A 23969-nucleotide genomic window follows, 5' to 3' on the forward strand; every position below is an offset into this window, starting at 1 on the left:
CATGTGACTGTCTGAGAAGGAGAGGATTGGCCGAAGAAGACAAAGGAGGGGTTTGAAGAGTCACGAAAAGATACTAGTGTTTGGGACAAGAGGAGGAGCATCACACATGAGGGAGAAATGGCCGGCGTTTTGGTCGTCTCATAAGCTTATGTAAAAATAAATCCTGATTTCACCGATGTCGTTGTCTGAGTTTGATAATCAACATTATGAACACAGGGGAAACAAGTCTTGAATTTCCTAACACTAGCCACCACAAAAAAAGGAGACGCGTTTTGTTAGCGATTAATTGGCTCAGCAGACGCCAAGTGTGAGCATAGAGTGTCGCCGATATCGTGAATATGTGTGCTGCAACGAACGTGACGTGCGAAAAAGAGCTTTGTGGAGCACAGGAGGAGAACGAGCGACAACGTCAGCTGCTGGACGCTGTGCGCAAGCAGCCTCGTGTTGTGTTGAACAGAGCAGGTTTGTCGCTTGTTTAATCAATAGTTTTCAACAATATGTTTTTTATTTATTTTGAGAGAAATCTTCACCTTGCGTTTACAGTTTTTGTCTGTCGCTTTGGTACATTACTCAGATCTTAATTGAATTTCTCAGAACTGCTTTTTCAATTTTTGTCACTTGTACACAGCACTAAGCAATTGCTTTTTTGTCTTCTTTTTTTTCACAAGCTGAGGCAAGTCTGTTGTTTCAACACACATACATTTACATACATACACATCTTTTTTCTTTTTATTTTCTCTAAAAGAGCTCAGTATTGTTCATTTGGTAATGTCATCATCATTGCTCTTTTTTTTCTTATTTTTTTGTATGTGGGTGAGTAGGTGTATGTGCGTGCGTGCGTGCGTGTGTGTATTAGTTAGCTCACCAAAAACCTATTAGAAAAAATCCCATACCGTTCACCTAAACCGAACACCCCCGTCAGGAGACCTGAGAGGACCAAAGAAAACAAAGGAAAGTGAAATCCAGCACCGACCAGACACCACCCACCAGGCCACCAACCAGAATTCTTCACCAACCCCAGAAACATCTAAATTCCAACAAATCCCAAAAATCCGGGAGACCTCAAGAGACCAAAGGAGAGACTGAGGAAAGGAAGGAAGGACAGACGAAGCCGAGTGAGATCCACAGACACCAGCCTCCACCGATTCAATGACCTGAGGAAAAAGCAGATTGTGTCTGAGTTTCGATAGATGCTGGTGTGGTGGATCTGTCATGCATGAAAATCTCCACCAAAGAGGGGAGCCGTCGACCCCTGCCAGGACAGAGCAAGTGCAACACCTCAGGGCCCCCCAGGCCGCGGCAGCGCCAAAGGACGACCCCCGGGCCCCGCCAGGGCCACCGGCCGGAGAGCAAACCCAGGAGCAGGAGCGCCCCCCACCCCAACACGGCCCGCGCCCCCAACACAACGCAGCAGGACGGGGCACTGCATGCTCGCCAAGCACCCCACCGGTCAACAACCCCCGCCCCCCCACGACCCTCCCGCCCCCATCCACCACCGCCATCCACCCCAACCCAGCCCCAGCCACCCCCTGGCCCCCAAGCCCCCAGACACCCCCCCTACCCACAGCACCCCCCCCCCAACAAAGCCGCCCCCCTCGACCCAACCCCGAACAACCGGCAATGTTGAATGTGACCCTACCCAGTGTATATACAAGTGAGTGTGTGTGGTGCATTAAAAAAAAGATTTGGGGGGGGGGGGGTTGGTCGCGGCGGGGACACGGACAGGGGACCGCAGCACTGCTCTATACCGCGGTCCCCAACCGATGGCACCCCCCCCCCACCCCGAGCTCCCCCCCCAGTTGTGTGGTGCATTAAAATTGGAGGGGAGTTGTAGGGTGAAGACGGTGTTTCCACCCTACCCCCCCCCCCCAAAGTGTGCTATGTGCCCTATATGTCTATAAAAGTGTATTTTGGAAACCTAGTGCAGTGAGTTAAGAGGAGCGACCAGCGGGGACCCCTCAACCGGGTGGGGGCAGGAGGCGCACCCGTCCACCAAGCCCACACCCACCCCACCGGGACCCCGGCGGGCATATGGGACCAGCCCGGCGGGGCGATAGGGCTCGCCCCCCGGATACTGGGGCCCGCCCGAGGCGCCTGGACGCCCACCGGAGTGGGGCGGGCACAACACCAATACCCTATCCACCCCCCCGGCCCCCGGAGCGCCGAGACCCGGGCCACGGATGGAGACCCCGGCCCAGGGGAGGGGAAGGAAGGCGTACCGGGGAGGGGGAAGGGAGGGGGGAAGGAGACGACAAGAAGGGGGAAGGAGACGACAAGAAGGGGGAGAGGAGGAGGAAGGGTGACGAGGGAGAAGGGGGAGGGGAGAGGGAACCACTGGGCACCCCGGCGGCCCACAGGCCCCGAACCGCATCGCCGGGCCCAGAGCGGCGCCGCCCCAGACACCAGAGAGAGCCCCACAACGCAGCACCCCCCAAGAGACCCAGGGAACGGCCAAGACGCAGCCGCCACCCAGCAGCCAACAGAGGGGCAGACCCGCCCACGCCCAGCTAGGTGGGGACGAGCACCTATAGAATTAACCCACTGGCATGCAGTGAATCCGAATATTAACCCTTAGTGCCCATTGGAGGCGAATCTGCTTGATCCTGTTGGCAGCAGCTGGGTTCCTGACTATAAAAATACAACCATTAGTTACAAATTGCCAAATACAGAAACATCAATGTAAGTTATCACGCTGCTGTGGCTCTCGCCAACAGGCAGAATCAAATAACTTAAAAATTCTATATATGTAGACCATGTTTCTTTAAATTTTGACATTTGGTTTTTATTTGAGGCAGATATTTTTTCCATTAAAATGTGATTTATGAGGAGGTTAGACCATTGGTCGATATTCAGAGTTTGTTTATTTTTCCACTTAACAAGAATAGGTTTTTTTGCGATAGTAAGGGCTACAAGTGTAGATTGAAATTGTTTATGTGGTAAGTCAGTTGTTGTTAAGTCACCTAGCAAACACAAGTTTGGAGAGAACGGTATTCTACAGTCCAAGACAGCGGAAAGTTTTTCTAAGACTTTAGTCCAGAAACACATAACCGGAATACATAACCATAAAGCATGAAAATAAGTGTCTGTAGTGTTTTGTAAACACTGGAGACAAATATCGGAGTCTGAGAGTCCCATTTTCTTCATCATATATTGAGTAATGTATGTTCTATGAATAATTTTATATTGGATAAGTTGTAAATTTGTGTGTTTTGTCATTTTAAAAATGTTTTCACAAACTTGAATCCAAAAGTCAGATTCCGGAGCTATAGACAAATCTGTTTCCCATTTCGAGATGGGTAAAGACGTTTTATCAGTATATGAAAGTAACTTATATATTTTTGAGAGTTTTTTTGTTGTTGTCGGAGAAAGCTTGGTAATATCTTTAGCTAAAACAGGCGGTTGGAGCGTACCCTGAAGTGTTGGAATTTGTTTCTTTATCATACTTTTAACTTGCAAAAATTTCCGTTTTTTATTTTGTATTTTTGGAGCAAGGATGTATATGATATAAACATATTATCTCAGAAGAGATGGTGGAGATGTGTAATTCCTTTCTGCTCCCACACACCCAAATAAAACAATTGGTTGTTAATTTGAAAGTCGGGGTTATGCCATAGGGGAGAAAGCCCACAGGGCTCCACTTGGGCTTTTGTAATTTCTAGTGCCTTGGATTTTTAAAACAGTTATGTCACTTAATCGATGTTGTAATAAAGAGTAAATCTAGAAGTCTGAGGTTATTGCAATCCTTCTGTTCTAGTTCCAGCCAACAGTTAGTATCTCTGTTGGGTTGTGCCCATAAAATAATATATTGTAGCTGGTTAGCTATATAGTAGTGCATACAATTTGGTGCCTCTAGACCTCCTTTGGATTTATTTTTCTGAAGAGTAGATAGACTAATCTTTGCTTTTTTTTTATTCCAGTAAAATTTTGTAACGGCTGAGTCCAACAACTGGAACCAGTTAGCCGTAGGTTTAAATGGAATCATTGAGAAAAAATAGTTTATTTTGGGTAAAACTTTCATTTTAATAGTGGCTATTCGTCCTATTAGAGAAATAGGAAGATTATTCCAGCGCTCCAAGTCACTATAAATGCTATCCAGAAGTGGAGTAAAGTTTAAATGAATTAAATCAGTTAATTTAGGTGAGATTTTTATGCCTAAGTATTTTAGATTACCTATAGTAAATGAGTAGTGTGGGTCCTGGCTTGCAGGGTTCCATGAATTTTCTGTAATAGGTAGAAGTGTTGATTTTGTCCAGTTAATAGAATAATCTGATAACTGTGAGAATTTAGTTATTAAGTTAAATACTTCCCCTAACGAAATAGCATGCTTTTCTAAATAAAGTAAAATATCATCGGCATATAGATAATTTTATGTTCTGTTACCCCAGAGTGAATTCCTTGAATCCTTCTTTCCTGGCGTATGGCTAATGCAAGCGGTTCAATAAATATTGCAAATAATAAAGGCGACAGTGGGCATCCCTGTCTTGTGCCTCTCTGTAGAGTACAACTCTGAGATATAATCCCATTAGTAGTAACAGTAGCTTTAGGAGAATCATATAATACTGACACCCAGTGAATAAATGACTTCCCAAAGCCAAATTTATTTAAAACAGCAAAGAGGAAGGACCAGTTAACTTTGTCAAAAGCTTTTTCTGCATCCAATGATATAATAACTGCCTTTTTATCATGCCGCTGTGACATGCTAATAAGGTTAAAGAGCCTTCTAATATTATTAGTAGAGTGACGCTCTTTAATAAAGCCTGTTAGGTCGCTATGAATGATTGTCGGGATTACTGTTTCTAATCTAGATGTAAAAGCCTTAGTGATAATTTTAATATCAGTGTTAATTAGTGAAATCGGACGGTAACTTGATGGAAGGGTGGGGTCTTTTTCTGGCTTTAATAAAAGTTTAATTGCTGCTGTATTCATGTGTGGGCGTATGTGACCATTAATTTTAATTTCTGTTACTACTCTTAAGAATAGTGGAGCAAGCATTGACCAGAAGTGCTTTAAAAATATAGCCGGATAACCATCCGGGCCAGGTGCTTTGCCATTTGGCATACTATCTAGAGCACTGTACAACTCGTTTATAGTAAGTGGTGCATCTAACATATCTTTATATTCAGTAGTTAACTGAGGTATATTTAAGCTACTGAGGAATGCCTCAATATGCTCTGGGTTAGGCTTATTAGTTTCTGAGTATAGGTTGTGATAATAGTTGTAAAAAAAATTGATTAATTTCTTCTGGTGATTGTGTACATTCACCAGTTGTCCCTTTAATAGCCGTTATAAGCGATTTTTCCAGATTGCGTTGAAGTTTGTTTGCAAGAAATTTACCTGATTTAATATTATATTCAAAGTTGTTGTATCTCAATTGTTGTATTATAAACTCTGTCTTTTTAGTTAGCATATCGTCTAACTGTATTTTTGTATTTTGTAAGTCAGTCCATATTTGGTTATTTGGGTTTATTGTGTACTCATCCGTCAGTTGTTTAATTTTATCTTCCAAGTCTTTTTCTAATTTTTGATCCTGTTTCTTTTTATAAGATGAATATGATATAATTTTACCTTTAATTACTGCTTTCCCAGCTTCCCAGAGAAGAGATAGAGATAGGTCTGGAGAGTCATTTATTTCCAAAAAGTCTGCCCTCTCTTTTCTTATAATTTTGTCAAATTCTGCGTCGTTTAGCAGTGAGATGTTAAAACGCCATGTCGGTGGTGGTTTAAAGGTATAATCAACTTGTAGGGAAAGGGAGATTGGTGCATGGTCGCTAATAATAATAGGATGTATTTTTGTAACAGTTTTATAAGCAATAGAGTTATTTGTAAGAAAAAAAATCTATTCTTGAAAAAGACCGGTGCACAGCGGAAAATAAGGTAAATTCCTTATTATTTAGGTTTTTAAGTCTCCAGCTGTCGACGAGGCCAAAGTCATACATATATTCCCCTATTACTTTTGTAGATTGTAATCGCCTTATACATGTTGTTTTATTAGAACGATCTATTAATGGATTTAAGACTGTGTTAAAGTCTCCTCCAATAATAATAGTAGAGTTCGCTGCTAATTCAAACAGCTTAGAGAAAAACTCATGGAAAAAGGCCGGATCATCATTATTAGGGGCATATAAATTACCAAATGTATATATTTTATTAAATATAGTCACCTGAATAATAATGTATCGGCCCTCTGGGTCTATTATTGTATTATTTAGAGTAAAGAGTAAATTCTTATGTATGAGTATACAGACTCCCCTTTGTCTACTGTTATAAGGGGCAGAGTACGCTTAGCTAAAATTCTTTAATTAATTTTTTTTTTTTTTTTTTTTTTTTAAGGAGCTCAGTATTGTTCATTCGGTAATGTCATCATCATTGCTTTTATATATATATATATATATATATATATATATATACATACATATATATACACATATACACTTTTTATTTTTTATTTTTGGTATGTGGGTGAGTATGTGTATGTGCGTGCGTGCGTGCGTGCATGCGTGTATTTGTTAGCTCACCAAAAACCCCATATTGTTCACCTAAACCGAACACCGCCGTCAGGAGACCCGAGGGGACCAAAGAAAACCAAGGAAGGTGAAATCCAGCACCGACCAGACACCTCCCACCGGGCCACCCACCAGAATTCTTCCCCAACCCCAGAAACATCTAAATTCCAACAAATCCCCCCCCCAAAAAAATCAGGGAGACCGAAGAAGAGACTGAGGAAAGGAAGGAAGGACAGACGAAGCCGAGTGAGATCCACAGACACCAGCCTCCACCGATTCAATGACCTGAGGAGGAAGCAGATTGTGTCTGAGTTTCGATAGATGCTGGTGTGGTGGATCTGGCATGCATGAAAATCTCCACCAAAGAGGGGAGCCGTCGACCCCTGCCAGGACAGAGCAAGCGCAACACCTCAGGGCCCCCCAGGCCGCGGCAGCGCCAAAGGACGACCCCCGGGCCCCGCCAGGGCCACCGGCCGCAAAGCAAACCCAGCCCCAGCCGCCCCCAGGTCCCCAATCCCCCAGACACCCCCCACCCCCAGCACCCCCCCAACAAAGCCGACCCCACCCCGACCAACCGGCAGCCCCCCAGCCCCCGGGGACCCCCCGCACCGGCGCCGAAGAGGGGCCGGACAGCGGAGCGGAGAGAACAGCCGCGCCCATCCCACCCCCCGCCGCGTGGAGGGACGGAACACCGGGGGCAGAAGGGGAGATGGGGGCACCGTTGGACGGACGACACCCCCGAACCCCAGGCCCAGCGGGGGAAGGCCCCGGTCGTCACCCCAGCGTTCTTTGTGAGAAAAACTCATGGAAAAAGGCCAGATCATCATTATTAGGGGCATATAAATTACCAAATGTATATATTTTATTAAATATAGTCACCTGAATAATAATGTATCGGCCCTCTGGGTCTAATATTGTATTATTTAGAGTAAAGGGTAAATTCTTATGTATGAGTATACAGACTCCCCTTTGTCTACTGTTATAAGGGGCAGAGTACGCTTGGCTAAAATTCTTATCAATAAGTAATTTTTCTTCAGATTTTTGTAGGTGGGTTTCTTGCAGGAGGCAAATATCTGCTTTTAATTTTAAGAGATGGTCTAAAGTTGTAATTCTTTTTGCCTGTGAGCGAGCGCCACAAACATTCCAGGAAACCAGAACTAATTTATGCATACAAACAATATAAACTCAGTCCTGTGTATATATCTGTATAGGCCACCACTGGCATGTTATAGGATAGAATTAAATTGGTTAGGTGATTTATGTAAAATATGAGGTAACGTGTAAGTAAATAAAACAGTGAAAAAACGAGAAGGGAGGTGAAAGTGAAGGAAATTAACAGGGGATTAAACATAACAATACACCAGTAACCTAAGCGAGATTTTTTTGTTCAAATATACTTTAGATATAGTTGTGTATTAATATTATATTTATAATATAGCCTAAACATAATAAGTATTCATATTTTTGGTTTTATAACCACATATACAGTATATGTATACACCTAATAATCAAACTAAGTTTAGTTCCACCAATGCCAATTAGAACAGCCAGGGAGTGGAATTGGGGTTCCGGAATAGTTGGCCATCGATATATAACTTATCAACGGCTATCGTAGTCCGTTTACCCTCCTGCCTATTTTGTTTCATTATAGGAAACAGTACCTTTCGCCGCTCATTGATCTCTCTCGGGAATTGATCATTCATTCCAAATGAGGTCCCTTTAAGCTCCCGTCCTTTACTTTTTACAAATTCTTTCTGTTTAAAATGCTCAAACTTGGCAATAATAGGACGGGGTTTGTTGCCCTTACGGGCTCCAAGCCGATGTACCCGGTGCAAAGAGATGTTATTTACCGTCTCCTGAGGAATTTTTAACGACGTCGTCATAATTTTTTTTATCTCAACCTCTGGGTTGTCAGAGGTATTCTCGGATATACCTGAGAATATTAAATTCTCCTGCATATTACGGGATTGGACATCTAGAACAGTTTCTTTTAGCTTTTATTCTCCTTTTTAATCGTTTCCAGCTCGGCTGAAACAGCCGCGAGTGAAGAGTGTAACTCGGCATTATCATGTTGAAGGTCACTTACCTGTTGGCTGACGAATTCCAGGCTTACCTTTAATTCTTTGACGTCCTCGAGGATGAGGCCGAGGATGTCAAGTTTTTTATTTATGGACTCCAGCACACTGACCGAAACGTCCATAGTGGTTAGGTCGTCCGTGTCCGTCGCTGAGTCATTTTTCCTCTTCTTCGAAGGTTTCTTCGACGGTTTCTCGACGGAAAGATCCTCCATCGCGCAGCTGTAAAAATATCCTTCGATGAAACGTTCAAGGTCCTCCACGCTGGGTGGTATTCCAAATCTGCCGGATGAAAGAGAGAAGAGAAAAGACAAGATATATGATGGTTAAATTTGGATTAGTTTAGTATAATAGAGCTAGTTCTATCTTAGCAGCAGGGCGCCGCCATGTTAGGGTTTCCTGGTCTCGCTGTAGGTCATACATACACACGTACGTTTTCCCGGCTTTGTTATTATTGCGCACACGTGGCCCATGTGATAATCTTAAATATAAAATACATAACCCCACAATAAAGTGAATTTACCAAACCTTGTGTCTCTTGTGTCCCGCAGACGTCTGTGAAATATATCTTTGTTCTGAGCGGCAGGAGTCAGACTTCCCTGGTGTGAAAGAGGAGGACAACCTGGAGCCTCTCTAGGTTAAAGAAGAGGAGCAGCCACACCCTCCCAACATAAATAAAGAGGAGCAGCTGCCGCTATACATTAAAGAGGAGGAGGAGTTCACAGAGTTGCCCGGGACTGATGTCCATTTGAAGACTAAAGATGAATGTCTATATGAAAACAACAAAGGGGCGGAGCCTTCAAGCAGCAGCTCAAGACAACTGATAACAACAGAAGATGATGAGGACCACCGTGGAGGATCACAAGCAGACAGCCGGTTAGCTTTAATGTCAGATGCTGAAGACGCGTCACACTCTTCTCACACTGATGACGAGCAGTCTGACGGTGACGTGACATGTAACACTGGCAGCAAACGTTGGGAATGTTCCCTATGTAAAAAATCTTTTGGCAGCAACTTTCATTTGAGAAGACATATGATTAGCCACACTGGAGAGAAGCCTTTTGCCTGCTCAGTTTGTGGCCGACGTTTCTCTTACAAAACAAGCTTAAAAGTGCACACAAGAACCGACACTGGAGAGAAGCCTTTTGCTTGCTCGGTTTGTGGTCAAAATTTTACTAAAAAAAAGACACTTAAAAAGGCAGACAATAACCCACACTGGAGAGAAGCATTTTGCCTGCTCAGTTTGTGGTCAAAAGTTTGCTAGCAAGGGAAACTTAAGCCAACACACAAGAACCCACACTCATTCATCAATCAGAAGTTAAAAGTAGCAAAAAGCGCGACAGATTTTTTTCACACCAGGTCAAGGTCTTTACATGACATAAGGTCCTTTGGCCAGTCGGGCCAGGTATAGAAAGCGCTGCCCATTCCCAAGCAGATGAAGAAAAACTGAGGGATATGTGGAAAAAAATGTCCTCAACCTTGTCAATGGTAATTTACTAATACCATTATTTGTATGATTATAATTAACATCATCATCATCATGTAAACAAAAACAAAGATATAATATGTACAGTACTAACAAATGTATTTGAGCTGGACTTAACAGCAGCTACACGAATAGTGGACTGTGTGAATGAATAGAACTCAAAGTGAATAATAACGTAACTTTACTATTAACTCATTCACTGCCATTGACGGCTATAGACGTCAAAAATTCATTTCAACTATTTTTTGTTTTCTACTTTTGGTAACAAGATATGAAAACCTAGAATTTTTCTACTGTACATTTAGAACAGATATAAAATTTGTGATTAATCGTGAGTTAACTAGTGAAGTCATGTGATTAATTACAATAAACAAATTTAATTGCCTGATGCCCCTAATAAAAAAAGAAGAAAATATTATTAAAAATTAGGGGTGTCAGGCGATTAATTTTTTTAAAATTGTAATTAATCACATAACTTCAATAGTTAACTCACGATTAATCACAAATTGTATATCTATTCTCAATGTACAGTAAAAAAAAAAAAAAAAAAAAAAAAGGTTTTCATACTCTTGTTAACAAAAGTGGGAAAAAAATTAAACTAATAGAAATAGTTAAAATAAATTTTTGACCTCTATAGCCGTCAATGGCAGTGAATGAGTTAATTTCATGTGATTTGATTTGAGCACCTTTGCCTGACCAACAGCTTGTCTTCTTTTCTTTTTGTCTTTCTGTCTCATGTGACGTGATGGTGGCGGCTTGGACAGCCTGCACTCCCCACCCACCCCCAAACCATTGACACGAAGCAAAAATTGTCACACGTAAGAGTTTTCATGTCAGCACGACAAGCTTGAAATAAATAAATAAATAAATAAACAAACAAACAAACAAGTAAATAAATACATACATAAATGAATGAATAAATAAATATTATAATCCTCTCCCCTGTAGGTGCAGACTTGGATCCCCCCAAACCACCCCCATCCCCCCTCAACACACACACAATTTTGTCATTGTGGCTGTTTGCATCACTTTGAGTCTTGCACGCCTCGCACAATTCTTCTATGTGCGCAAGAGGCGCATTTCCCTCAAACATTGTTGACAAACCAGTCAAAATCCGCTCAGCTGTATGTTTTGGGTTGTTAACCTGATGAATGAAATCAAGCTATTATGACACTGCTCAGCACATTTCACTTGATAGTCTTGGAGATTTTATTGTACCCTGCACCGGACTTAAGCTATCCAGTGCCGGATGTAGCAAAGCAGCCCCAGAACCTAACTGAGCCTCCTCCATGTTTCACAGTAGCAACAGTTTTTCTTATGCTTCTATCTATTAACATGGATCTTGTCACACCGCGGTGAGGTTGTCTTGTCATTTCCTGTTTTATTTTGAAAATTCTGACTCCTTTCGTTTCAGGTCACTTGCCCTTCCTCGTGTGGTGTCAGTGTCAACCCTGATTCCTGATTGTGTCCACCTGTTTCCCATTACCCTCATGTGTTAAATGGTCTGCGTCTCCCCTGTCTTGTGCCTAAGTGTTTTCGTCAGAGCCACTCAGTCCTCAGCCTTGTTGTCCTGTATCTAGTCATAACTTTGGTTTGTATAGCCACAGTATGGTTTTGTTTAGGAATTATATTGTTTTGTTTGTAGTTTAGACATCCTCCCTTTTTGGAGCGCCTTTAGTTAACTTTTAATAGCCTTTGTTTTTTCCCTCTAAACGAGGAGTTTTTTTGTTTAATACATATTTGCCTTGGCCTCAAACCCCTATCTCTGCGTCTGAATCCTAAAACTGCCACGTCGTGTCAGTTCTGGCTTCCCATCGTAGAGATGGGAGCAAAAGAATGCCTTATCCCACAATAATGCACTGCCGCTCATTTCTCATTGCTTAATTAACACCATTAGAATGTATTGAATATTACCTTGCTCCACAGGCTGGGAAGCTTCTGATGTCCGGTTGTGTTGATGAAGATGATGGGCTGGAGGAGGAAGATGCCCTGTGCCGGATCACTGTCGCACATTCAGCTGTAAGCCTCCTCTCAAACTCTTGTGCTTTATTGGGGCTAAAGAGTGTTCTCTTGGCACCCAAGTTCTTTAGAACAAAGTTTACACTTCACCTTTTGAAATATTAGCAAGTAGAAGAAAGACATTAAAACGAGGGATACACTGTGTTGTCACAATAATTTACAATATATATTCACACTGGCTATTATAATTTGTACCTTTTTAGGAGAGATCTGCTCAAAATAATCCTAGACAGGGGATGTTCTCTTATTTTTCGTTGCGGGTGCGTCCATTGCAAAACGAATCCGATTGAATTGAGGTTTGAAGATGCGAGTTGGGCGTGTCAGTGTCACCTGTGAGCTCATTGTCGTCTCGGTGCGCCATTTTATTTCGAATCACCCGCGAAACTATGTGTTGGCGATTTGTCCAGCTGCAGTTGCCGTATGTTCCACGTGACGACGATACTCAGTTCCAGGCCGCTTTGGCGTAGACACCCACGCTTTCGCGCTTCGCTATATGATCCTTCTTGATTTTGGACTGAATGGACTTAAACATCGACACTGTGCGTGCGTCGCTACTTTAGAGAAGTCTAAAATAATTACTACATTTCGTGTCTGCTTACATTCGTATCAGACAGTGCTCGTCGACATCTCTCGGCCCTGTTTAGCTTAGCTTTGCTTAGCTTGCTAGCCACCACAAAAAAAGGAGACGCGTTTTGTTAGCGACTAATTGGCTCAGCAGACGCCAAGTGTGAGCATAGAGTGTCGCAGATATCGTGAATATGTGTGCTGCAACGAACGTGACGTGCGAAAAAGAGCTTTGTGGAGCACAGGAGGAGAACGAGCGACAACGTCAGCTGCTGGACGCTGTGCGCAAGCAGCCTCGTGTTGTGTTGAACAGAGCAGGTTTGTCGCTTGCTTAATCAACACTTTTCAACAATATGTATTTATTTATTTTGAGAGGAATCTTCATCCGGCCACTGTGTTACCTTGCGTTTACAGTTTTTGTCTGTCGCTTTGATACATTACTCAGATCTTAATTGAATTTCTCAACTGCTTTTTCAATTTTCACATCACTGTGTCACTTGTACACTGCACTAAGCAATTGCTTTTTTTTATTATATATAATTAAGCTGAGGCAAATCTGTTGTTTCTACACACATACATGTACGTACATACATACACATCTATAAACGAATACACACGTACGTTTTCCCAGCTTTGTTATTATTGCGCACACGTGGCCCATGTGATAATCTTAAATATAAAATACATAACCCCACAATAAAGTGAATTTACCAAACCTTGTGTCTCTTGTGTCCCGCAGACGTCTGTGAAATATATCTTTGTTCTGAGCGGCAGGAGTCAGACTTCACTGGTGTGAAAGAGGAGGACAACCCTGGAGCCTCTCCAGGTTAAAGAAGAGGAGCAGCCACACCCTCCCAACATAAATAAAGAGGAGCAGCTGCCGCTATACATTAAAGAGGAGGAGGAGTTCACAGAGTTGCCCGGGACTGATGTCCATTTGAAGACTAAAGATAAATGTCTATATGAAAACAACAAAGGGGCGGAGCCTTCAAGCAGCAGCTCAAGACAACTGATAACAACAGAAGATGATGAGGACCACCGTGGAGGATCACAAGCAGACAGCCGGTTAGCTTTAATGTCAGATGCTGAAGACGCGTCACACTCTTCTCACACTGATGACGAGCAGTCTGACGGTGACGTGACATGTAACACTGGCAGCAAACGTTGGGAATGTTCTCTATGTAAAAAATCTTTTCGCAGCAACTCTCATTTGAGAAGACATATGATTAGCCACACTGGTGAAAAGCCTTTTCCCTGCTCAGTTTGTGGCCGACGTTTCTCTTACAAAACAAGCTTAAAAGTGCACACAAGAACCCACACTGGAGAGAAGCCTTTTGCTTGCTCGGTTTGTGGTCAATGTTTTGCTCAAAAACCACACTTACAAATGCACACAATAACCCACACTGGAGAGAAGCCTTTTCCCTGCTCAGTTTGTGGCCGACGTTTCTCTTACAAAACAAACTTAAAAAGGCACACAAGAACCCACACTGGAGAGAAGCCTTTTGCTTGCTTGGTTTGTGGTCAATGTTTTACTGAAAGAAAAAACTTAAAAATGCACACAAGAACCCACACTGGAGAGAAGCCATTTGCTTGCTCGGTTTGTGGTGAAAAGTTTGCTCAAAGGGGAGACTTAAGCCGACACACAAGGACACACACCGGAGAGAAGCCTTTTGCATGCTCGGTTTGTGGTCACAAGTTTGCTTACAAGGGAAACTTAAGCAAACACACAAGAACCCACAATGGAGAGAAGCCATTTGCTTGCTCGGTTTGTGGTGAAAAGTTCGCTCAAAAGAGAGACTTAAGCCGACACACAAGGACACACATGGGAGAGAAGCCTTTTGCTTGCTCGGTTTGTGGTCAATGTTTTACTAAAAAAGAAATCTTAAAATGTCACACAAGAACCCACACTGGAGAGAAGCCTTTTGCTTGCTTGGTTTATGGTCACAAGTTTGCTCACAAGGGAAACTTAAACAAACACACAAGAACCCACACTGGAGAAAAGCCTTTTGCTTGCTCGGTTTGTGGTCAATGTTTTACTCAAAAACCACACTTTATAGTGCACACAAGAACCCACACTGGAGAGAAGCCTTTTGCTTGCTCGGTTTATGGTCACAAGTTTGCTCACAAGGGAAACTTAAACAAACACACAAGAACCCACACTGGAGAAAAGCCTTTTACTTGCTCGGTTTGTGGTCAATGTTTTACTCAAAAACCACACTTTATAGTGCACACAAGAACCCACACTGGAGAGAAGCCTTTTGCTTGCTCGGTTTATGGTCACAAGTTTGCTCACAAGGGAAACTTAAACAAACACACAAGAACCCACACTGGAGAAAAGCCTTTTGCTTGCTCGGTTTGTGGTCAATGTTTTACTCAAAAACCACACTTTATAGTGCACACAAGAACCCACACTGGAGAGAAGCCTTATGCTTGCTCGGTTTGTGGTCAAAGTTTCTCTGACAGGCGAAAATTAAAAAGGCACACAAGAACCCACACTGGAGAGAAGCCTTTTGCCTGCTCCGTTTGTGGTCAAATATATTCAAGTAATGCCAACGCTAAGAAGCACAGGTGTGCTGGTGAGAATAGCCGTGATTAATGAAGCTTGATATGAACTCATTTATGGATTGACTTTTAAAATGGTGCAGAAATCCTGTCTACCGCCCTCCATGCCTCTCTGTCATCCGTTTTCCTAATAAATTCGCTAATGGGGTCCTTCTTCCGTGTTGCAAAGTTATTTAAGTTGTCTGTATATTTTGCCGCCCTCTGTTTTTTTACTCCACATATCTTGCCACGTTTAATTTGTCTTGCCATGATATTCTTTGCAGAAATATACATATAGTAGGTTGCAATTACTTTGTATAAGGGCAAACAATTATTTAAATGATTCACACAGCAAACAAGAATATTTCTTCACGGCAGCCACTAAACTCTGACAGAGCCAGACTAGATGCCGGCCACTTCGAAATAGCACTCTGCCCGATTAAACCTTTTAAAAAATAGATACAAGTTATAATTTGCTAAAAATAGTAAAGAAGTAAAAGGCCAATTAAATACATCTAGTCAGGGGGCTCAACAGTGATACAGAGCTCCTGATTGGGCACTCCTACCGCTGTACAAGTACTACACGTGTTTCTTATTCGTCCAAATGCAGATTTAATATGTCTCTTTTGTTCTCCTGGTAAATATATCGTTCAGCGTGATTATTTGTATATTATTAAATTTTGTTTTTCCCCGGACATGGGGTTTGTCCAGCCGAGTTGCCGTAGGTTTCACGCGATGATGATACTCCGTTCCAGGCCGCTTTTGCGTAGACACACGCTGTTGCGCTTCACTATATGATTCTTCTTCATTTCGGGCTGAAAAGATTTAAACATCGACACTGTGCGTGCGTCACTACTTTACTCAAGTCAAACATATTTACTACATTTCGTGTCTGGTTACATTCGGATCAGACAGTGCTCGTCGACATCTCTCTGCCCTGTTTAGCTTAGCTTTGCTTAGCTTGCTAGTGTTGGAAAATCGTTCTTTTTTTCCCGTGTTCATAATGTTGATTATCAAACTCAGACAATGAAATCGGTGAAATCAGGATTTATTTTTTACATAAGCTTATGGACACATGAGCTCGGCCAAACGCCGCCATTGTTCTCCCTCATGTTTGTCGCTCCTCCCCCAGTTCCAGGCACTAGTATCCTTCCGTGACTCTTCAAACTCCTCCCCGTCTTCTTCTGCCAATCCTCTCCTTCTCAGACAGTCACATGATACATCAATACACATCACCAAACTGTTCCCCTTCCTCTCACAAGATAAAGATTTACGTTGTTTTCAGAGCAAGAAGAGATGTCACTGAAACTCCTCCTGCTCAACCTGTTTGTAAAAGACAAAGGAATCTAATTAACACATTCGTTTCAACCCCCCACATCACCTTGAATTCTCACACAGAGACATACTGAGTAAATTAAAGCAGTTATGTCCACTTCTAAATAGTAATATAAATCAAACAGTTAAAATTAACATAATTCACTTCATTCCTTCTCTTGGACTCAAAAGATTCCAACATACAGAATCATTAATTAATTTCACAGAAAAATTCCAGCGGGGATCTTCATCATCGCAAACGGCAGGTGCAACATTAAGCAAGGGTTGTGTGGGGAGAGTAGTCATTATCATTAGAATAAGAAACAGAAGCAAGCACTAATCTTTTAGCAGGAGAGGAGGTAGTTTAGCAGTCATATGGCATTAAAGAACAATTTGATACATTAAAAGATTTTTCAGTGTAACAAGCATAGCATATGTGAGGCTTAACACAAAATGTTGTGGTTGTTCAAGAGTGTCGCGATGCAGCAGCAGACGGAGATGTGTTCCCGCTTTGAAGTCATCTGGAGATGAAGTTTGCAAATGTGACTCAATTGTTGAGGAATGAAGCCTTGGATAGGGTCAGCTGATAATGGATCAGCCGATGTTTTCCCGGTCTGAGTCGTCAGGTGTTGAGATTGATGAGCCTGGGATGGATCCTTATTTTGATGTGGTTGGTCTCTGCTAGCGCAATAACCATCTCTTTAAAAGCATTGTCGCTGCATATATTTCGTTCCCGCCCAGGTTTCTGTTTCTCCCCCCTCATAAATGTGCCGTGTTCTCGCAGATTCCACGCTTCACGTTGCAAACCTGCTAGTTTTCCCCCACACTATTCTGCTACTTTAGAATGTCACTATTTGACTGCTTTTACCCACATTATTGCATTTGGGCATAGCCATAATACCATCGTGTTTGCCTGACCTTTGCCATCTAGCACAATCCTGTTCGACATTTCGTCGCTTCCTGCCGCTTTGCTGTGGAGTGCCAAAAATGGCACTTTCTTTTTCATACATTAATGAATAATTCCATCGGTTACAGCGATTGCATCATATTGGGCTTGTTATTCAATATTTGGTTAAAAACGTTTTCCCTTTTTGAATAGCTGCTTGTGATATGGGATGAGAGAACTCGCCGCCCTGAGGCTTCAACGTCTTGCGCGGACGGGCATGTGTGGGCTATCGGCTATACAGTCATATGTTCAGGCCAGTTTTATTTTTTATTTTTTGCAACATTCGGCGGGCGTGTCTCCATTCAGCGCGCATCGCTACAGAAATGCCTCGGTGCTGCTTGCAAGGCATCAAACAGTGGCACAATCAACACCGGTTCTCTTGTGTGGTGATTGCAAATGACACACAACCCTGCTATCTTAGCTGATTTGAAATGCCAGGCACAGGCAACGGACTACAGTGTAGAGCAATTTAGCTGTGTCGGTTATATCTCAATGCGCAAAGATCAGTTGTCACACAGCTAACAATTCTTTAACAGATTCACGCAGCAAACAATATTATTCCCTCGCGGCAGCCACTAAGCTGGAAGAGCCAGACTGGATGCCGGCCACTTCTATATTGCACTTTGCCCTATAAAGCCTTTATTAAATATGGATGCTGGTTTTAATTTGCTGAGGGGTGGAAATCAGTAAAAGGCCAATTAAATAAAACGGGTCAGGGGGATAAACAGTGGCACAGAGCTCCTGGTTGGGCACTCCTACAAAGACAAACATTGTTTCTTGCATTGTGTAACTGAATGCATCCATCCATCTTCTACCGCTTATCCCATTATTATAAAACTTAAATAATAATAAAGGTAAATTTAGATAAAAGTGTCTTGATAGGAGAATTGTATTCAACTAAGTAAACAGGTCATACCTTTTGGACAATGCTCCCTCCCAAATGCAACCTTGCTTCCGGGCTGTTGCGCAGGTGCCGGTAGGCTGAAATGGAGCCCTAATTGAATGTGACAGATATCAGCGGGTAGTAATCTTATGACAGTTAATTTTATTATATGCTTAGCGCCTTGACGGATTCCCTGCTACTTCGAGCAGCTTACTCGACAGGTGTAGAATGGGTCTAGATTCTCTTGTGCAATATGTTGGGCGTCCTCGTGTCTTTGGCTATGTGGCCACATGCGCACCTGCAGCAATCAATGTGGGATCTCACGGGCGCCACTCCTTCCTTTCCCCAGGTCCCAGAGCCCCTAGAATGTCCCCCCGGGTCCTCAAGCCCACTACTTTACACACACACACACACAGCTATATTTAGAGGTCATCAAACTGTTGTAACTAGTGATGGTAAACTGAAGCATCATGAAGCAATGAGGCCTTCCATCCAACTGGTTCGCTCCTGGGCCGACGCATCATGAGGCTTCATTTGTTCTATTGCGCCTTCATGTGGAAAATAAATGTCATGACAGACAGTGATTAAAATGATACCATGGATTTGATGGGGTCAAAATGGCTGGGAGTTGTGATGTGAATGAATGTGCGTGTGGTAATTGAAAGAATGATTGCTTTATTTTAGACATTGACATATAAACAAGGAACAAGACACACCTTTCATTCATTTTTATTGAGGAAAACTAGCATTTCCAAAGTTTTGGGATTTAAACGGTTTCTTGTTTTAGATAGGATTTCTCCTGCTTTTGAAAATAGTCTTTCGCAAGGGACGGATGAGGCCGGGGTACAGAGAACGGTTATTGCTAGTTTGTAGAGGTTTGGGTAAACATGTTTAAGCAGCTCCCAGTAGTCCTGACATCCTGCTTATGTTGGGTTCCCCCAGGTAAGTGTGGACCTCCACAGTCGCATCTGCGGTCTCACTCTGGGTTCTCCTCTGCATGACTGTGTGGTCCAATCGCCGCCACAGTTTGTCACCTAAGACACAACAAACAGACTAACAGCCAACAGGCAGTTCTGGCTGCCCATCATAGAGATGGGAGCAAAAGAATGCCTTATCCCACAATAATGCACTGCCGCTCATTTCCTATTGCTTAATTAACACCATTAGAATGTATTGAATATTACCCTGCTCCACAGGCTGGGAAGCTTCTGATGTGTCCGGTTGTGTTGATGAAGATGATGGGCTGGAGGAGAGGAGGAGGAAGATGCCCTGTGCCGGATCACTGTCGCACATTCAGCTGTGAGCCTCCTCTCAGCCTCTTGTGCTTTATTGGGGCTAAAGAGTGTTCTCTTGGCACCCAAGTTCTTTAGAACAAAGTTTACACTTCACCTTTTGAAATATCAGCAAGTAGAAGAAAGACATTAAAACGAGGGATACACTGTGTTGTCACAATAATTTACAATATATATTCACACTGGATATTATAATATGTACCTTTTGAGGAGAGATCTGCTCAAAATGATCCCAGACAGGGAATGTTCTCTTCTTTTTCGTTGCAGGTGCGTCCATTGCAAAACGAATCCGATTTAATTGAGGTTTGAAGATGCGAGTTGGGCGTGTTAGTGTCTCCTGTGAGCTCATTGTCGTCTCGGTAGGCCATTTTATTTCGAATCACCCGCGAAACTATGTGTTGGCGATGACGTAGGAAGCCCGTCTGGCGAGGCTTCCGACGTAGCAACGCGCGTTCCGAGGCTTCGGGCGTGGCCACTAGCGTAATCAACACATGCCTCGATGCGCGCTTTGCAGATTTGTTTCGGGTTTACTCGGCACACGCATCGGCGCCTCGGCACAGTAGGGCGCATCACTAGTTGTAACTCTTCAAGTTTTCGTTTCAGGAATACAGCTTTATTTTTACGTGTCATAAGTGTTCATGTTCGTGGATGCGATGCGCTGATAAGCAATTTTGTTGAGGAGCACGACTTTACAGCTTTAAAACAGCGCTGTAAGGGTACTACACGTGTTTCTTTTTCATCCAAATGCAGTTTTAATGTATCCCTTTATATATCCTGGTAAATATATCGTTCAGCGTGATATTTCTGTTTATTATTACATCATGGTTTTCCCCGGCCATGAGATTTGTCCAGCTGGAGTTGCCGTATGTTCCACGTGACGACGATACTCCGTTCCAGCCCGCTTTGGCGTAGACACACACGCTTTCACGCTTCGCTATATGATCTTTCTTGATTTCGGACTGAATGGACTTAAACATCGACACTGTGCGTGCGTCGCTACTTTAGAGAAGTCTAAAATAATTACTACATTTCGTGTCTGCTTACATTCGTATCAGACAGTGCTCGTTGACATCTCTCGGCCCTGTTTAGCTTAGCTTTGCTTAGCTTGCTAGCCACCACAAAAAAAGGAGACGCGTTTTGTTAGCGACTAATTGGCTCAGCAGACGCCAAGTGTGAGCATAGAGTGTCGCCGATATCGTGAATATGTGTGCTGCAACGAACGTGACGTGCGAAAAAGAGCTTTGTGGAGCACAGGAGGAGAACGAGCGACAACGTCAGCTGCTGGACGCTGTGCGCAAGCAGCCTCGTGTTGTGTTGAACAGAGCAGGTTTGTCGCTTGCTTAATCAACACTTTTCAACAATATGTATTTATTTATTTTGAGAGGAATCTTCATCCGGCCACTGTGTTACCTTGCGTTTACAGTTTTTGTCTGTCGCTTTGGTATATTACTCAGATCTTAATTTAATATCTCAGAACTGCTTTTTAAATTTTCACATCGCTGTGTCACTTGTACACTGCACTAAGCAATTGCTTTTTCTTTTTTTTTAATTAAGCTGAGGCAAATCTGTTGTTTCTACACACAACCATGTACATACATACACATCTATAAACGAATACACACGTACATTTTCCCGGCTTTGTTATTATTGCGCCCATGTGATAATCTTAAATATAAAATACATAACCCCACAATAAAGTGAATTTACCAAACCTTGTGTCTCTTGTGTCCCGCAGACGTCTGTGAAATATATCTTTGTTCTGAGCGGCAGGAGTCAGACTTCCCTGGCGTGAAAGAGGAGGACAACCCGGAGCCTCTCCAGGTTAAAGAAGAGGAGCAGCCACACCCTCCCAACATAAATAAAGAGGAGCAGCTGCCGCTATACATTAAAGAGGAGGAGGAGTTCACAGAGTTGCCCGGGACTGATGTCCATTTGAAGACTAAAGATGAATGTCTATATGAAAACAACAAAGGGGCGGAGCCTTCAAGCAGCAGCTCAAGACAACTGATAACAACAGAAGATGATGAGGACCACCGTGGAGGATCACAAGCAGACAGCCGGTTAGCTCTAATGTCAGATGCTGAAGACGCGTCACACTCTTCTCACACTGATGACGAGCAGTCTGACCGTGACGTGACATGTAACACTGGCAGCAAACGTTGGGAATGTTCCCTATGTAAAAAATCTTTTGGCAGCAACTCTCATTTGAGAAGACATATGATTAGCCACACTGGTGAAAAACCTTTTCCCTGCTCAGTTTGTGGCCGACGTTTCTCTTACAAAACAAGCTTAAAAGTGCACACAAGAACCCACACTGGAGAGAAGCCTTTTGCTTGCTCGATTTGTGGTCAATGTTTTGCTCAAAAACCACACTTAAAAGTGCACACAAGAACCCACACTGGAGAGAAGCCTTTTGCTTGCTCGGTTTGTGGTCAAAAGTTTGCTCAAAAGGGAGACTTAAGCCGACACACAAGGACACACACCGGAGAGAAGCCATTTGCTTGCTCGGTTTGTGGTCAAGGTTTTAATTGCAAAGAACTCTTAAAAATGCACACAAGAACCCACACTGGAGAGAAGCCTTTTGCTTGCTCGGTTTGTGGTCAAAAGTTTGCTCGCAAGGGAAACTTAAGCCAACACACAAGGACACACACTGGAGAGAAGCCTTTTGCTTGCTCGGTTTGTGGTCAATGTTTTACTCAAAAACCACACTTAAAAATTCACACAAGAACCCACACTGGAGAGAAGCATTTTGCTTGCTCGGTTTGTGGTCAATGTTTTAATCGCAAAGAACTCTTAAAAATGCACACAAGAACCCACACTGGAGAGAAGCCTTTTGCTTGCTCTGTTTGTGGTCAAAAGTTTTCTCGCAAGGGAAACTTAAGCCAACACACAAGGACACACACTGGAGAGAAACCTTTTGCTTGCTCGGTTTGTGGTCAATGTTTTACTGGAAGAAGAAACTTAAAAATTCACACAAGAACCCACACTGGAGAGAAGCCTTTTGCCTGCTCCGTTTGTGGTCAATGCTTTAATCAAAAAGAACTCTTAAAAAGGCACACAAGAACCCACACTGGAGAGAAGCCTTTTGCCTGCTCCGTTTGTGGTCAATGTTTTAATCGCAAAGAACTCTTAAAAAGGCACACAAGAACCCACACTGGAGAGAAGCCTTTTGCTTGCTCTGTTTGTGGTCAAAAGTTTGCTCGCAAGGGAAACTTAAGCCAACACACAAGGACACACACTGGAGAGAAGACTTTTGCTTGCTCGGTTTGTGGTCAAAAGTTTGCTCGCAAGGGAGACTTAAGCAGACACACAAGAACCCACACTGGAGAGAAGCCTTTTGCTTGCTCTGTTTGTGGTCAAAAGTTTGCTCACAAGGGAAACTTAAGGCAACACACAAGGACACACACTGGAGAGAAGCCTTTTGCCTGCTCCGTTTGTGGTCAAATATATTCAAGTAATGCCAACGCTAAGAGACACAGGTGTGCTGGTGAGAATAGCCGTGATTAATGAAGCTTGATATGAACTCATTTATGGATTGACTTTTAAAATGGTGCTGAAATCCTGTCTACCGCTGAATGAACGAAGGATGTGTTTCCTTGTATTGTATGTGTCTTGACTTAACCCTGTTATATGCGTATATTTCTTCTTCATGTACCAGGTCTGCTACAGACATCAGTGATCATGGCCCTTCATGCCTCTCTGTTATCCGTTTTCCTAATAAATTCGCTAATGGGGTCCTTCTTCCGTGTTGCAAAGTTATTTAAGTTGTCTGTATATTTTGCCGCCTTCTGTTTTTTTACTCCGCATATCTTGCCACTGTTGGATTATTAACATTGTTTTTCTGTTTCAATATATATTCTTCAAAGTGTTTTTGATTTTAGTTAGATATGTAAAACTGTTCCCATATGTTAGTTAGAATGTGGTCTGTTTTCCCCCCTAAGGAAGTGAGGTGTCTGACTTAATCTGAATAATCTACAGGGCAGATATGCGGGAATCTCTGGTGCGAAGCTGCTACAGAGTTCAATAGTTTATCTAGGAAGCCAATAATTTACCTCACATCTGTTAAGGACTGAAAGAACTCAATGGGAGATGGCCTGATTGTATTTCACTCTGCTGACAGGACAAGATCAAAGGGAGGGCACAGTCTCTTCCTCGGGGGCTGTGCTCTGTGTGGGGGTTTATGGGGGGTCCCTGGTGCAGGGAGGTGGCGGGGGCAAGGTGTTTGCCCACATCCTTGAGGAAGAGATAAGGATAGGGGGTGTGTAGACTTTAAGACTCTTGTTTTGACAGGATGTGCCACATGGGTTGGGCTATGCCTGGAAGGGCAAAATGTACTTCTTATCAAT

The 23969-nt window shown here is 43.0% G+C and overlaps 4 pseudogenes across 3 annotated transcripts; 3 read left to right on the forward strand and 1 right to left on the reverse strand.

The window, feature by feature from the left end:
- Positions 1-329: 329 nt before the first annotated feature.
- LOC147179377 (uncharacterized) lies at positions 330-11919 on the forward strand (annotated as a pseudogene). The gene is made up of 3 exons (XR_015093970.1): positions 330-462; positions 9130-9650; positions 11866-11919. The product of XR_015093970.1 is annotated as an uncharacterized LOC147179377 (transcript).
- A 560-nt stretch (positions 11920-12479) lies between these two features.
- LOC147179378 (uncharacterized) lies at positions 12480-15357 on the forward strand (annotated as a pseudogene). Its single transcript, XR_015094019.1, has 2 exons — positions 12480-12965; positions 13387-15357. The product of XR_015094019.1 is annotated as an uncharacterized LOC147179378 (transcript).
- A 3687-nt stretch (positions 15358-19044) lies between these two features.
- Positions 19045-20600, reverse strand: LOC147179379 (uncharacterized; annotated as a pseudogene).
- On the forward strand, positions 19932-22983 carry LOC147179380 (uncharacterized; annotated as a pseudogene). Its single transcript, XR_015094018.1, has 2 exons — positions 19932-20950; positions 21359-22983. The product of XR_015094018.1 is annotated as an uncharacterized LOC147179380 (transcript).
- The last annotated feature ends 986 nt before the right edge of the window (positions 22984-23969 follow it).

Source organism: Leptonotus elevatus, chromosome 2 (genome assembly GCF_054856555.1).
Source record: "Leptonotus elevatus isolate MCC_2025b chromosome 2, RoL_Lele_1.0, whole genome shotgun sequence".
Classification (NCBI taxonomy): domain Eukaryota; kingdom Metazoa; phylum Chordata; class Actinopteri; order Syngnathiformes; family Syngnathidae; genus Leptonotus; species Leptonotus elevatus.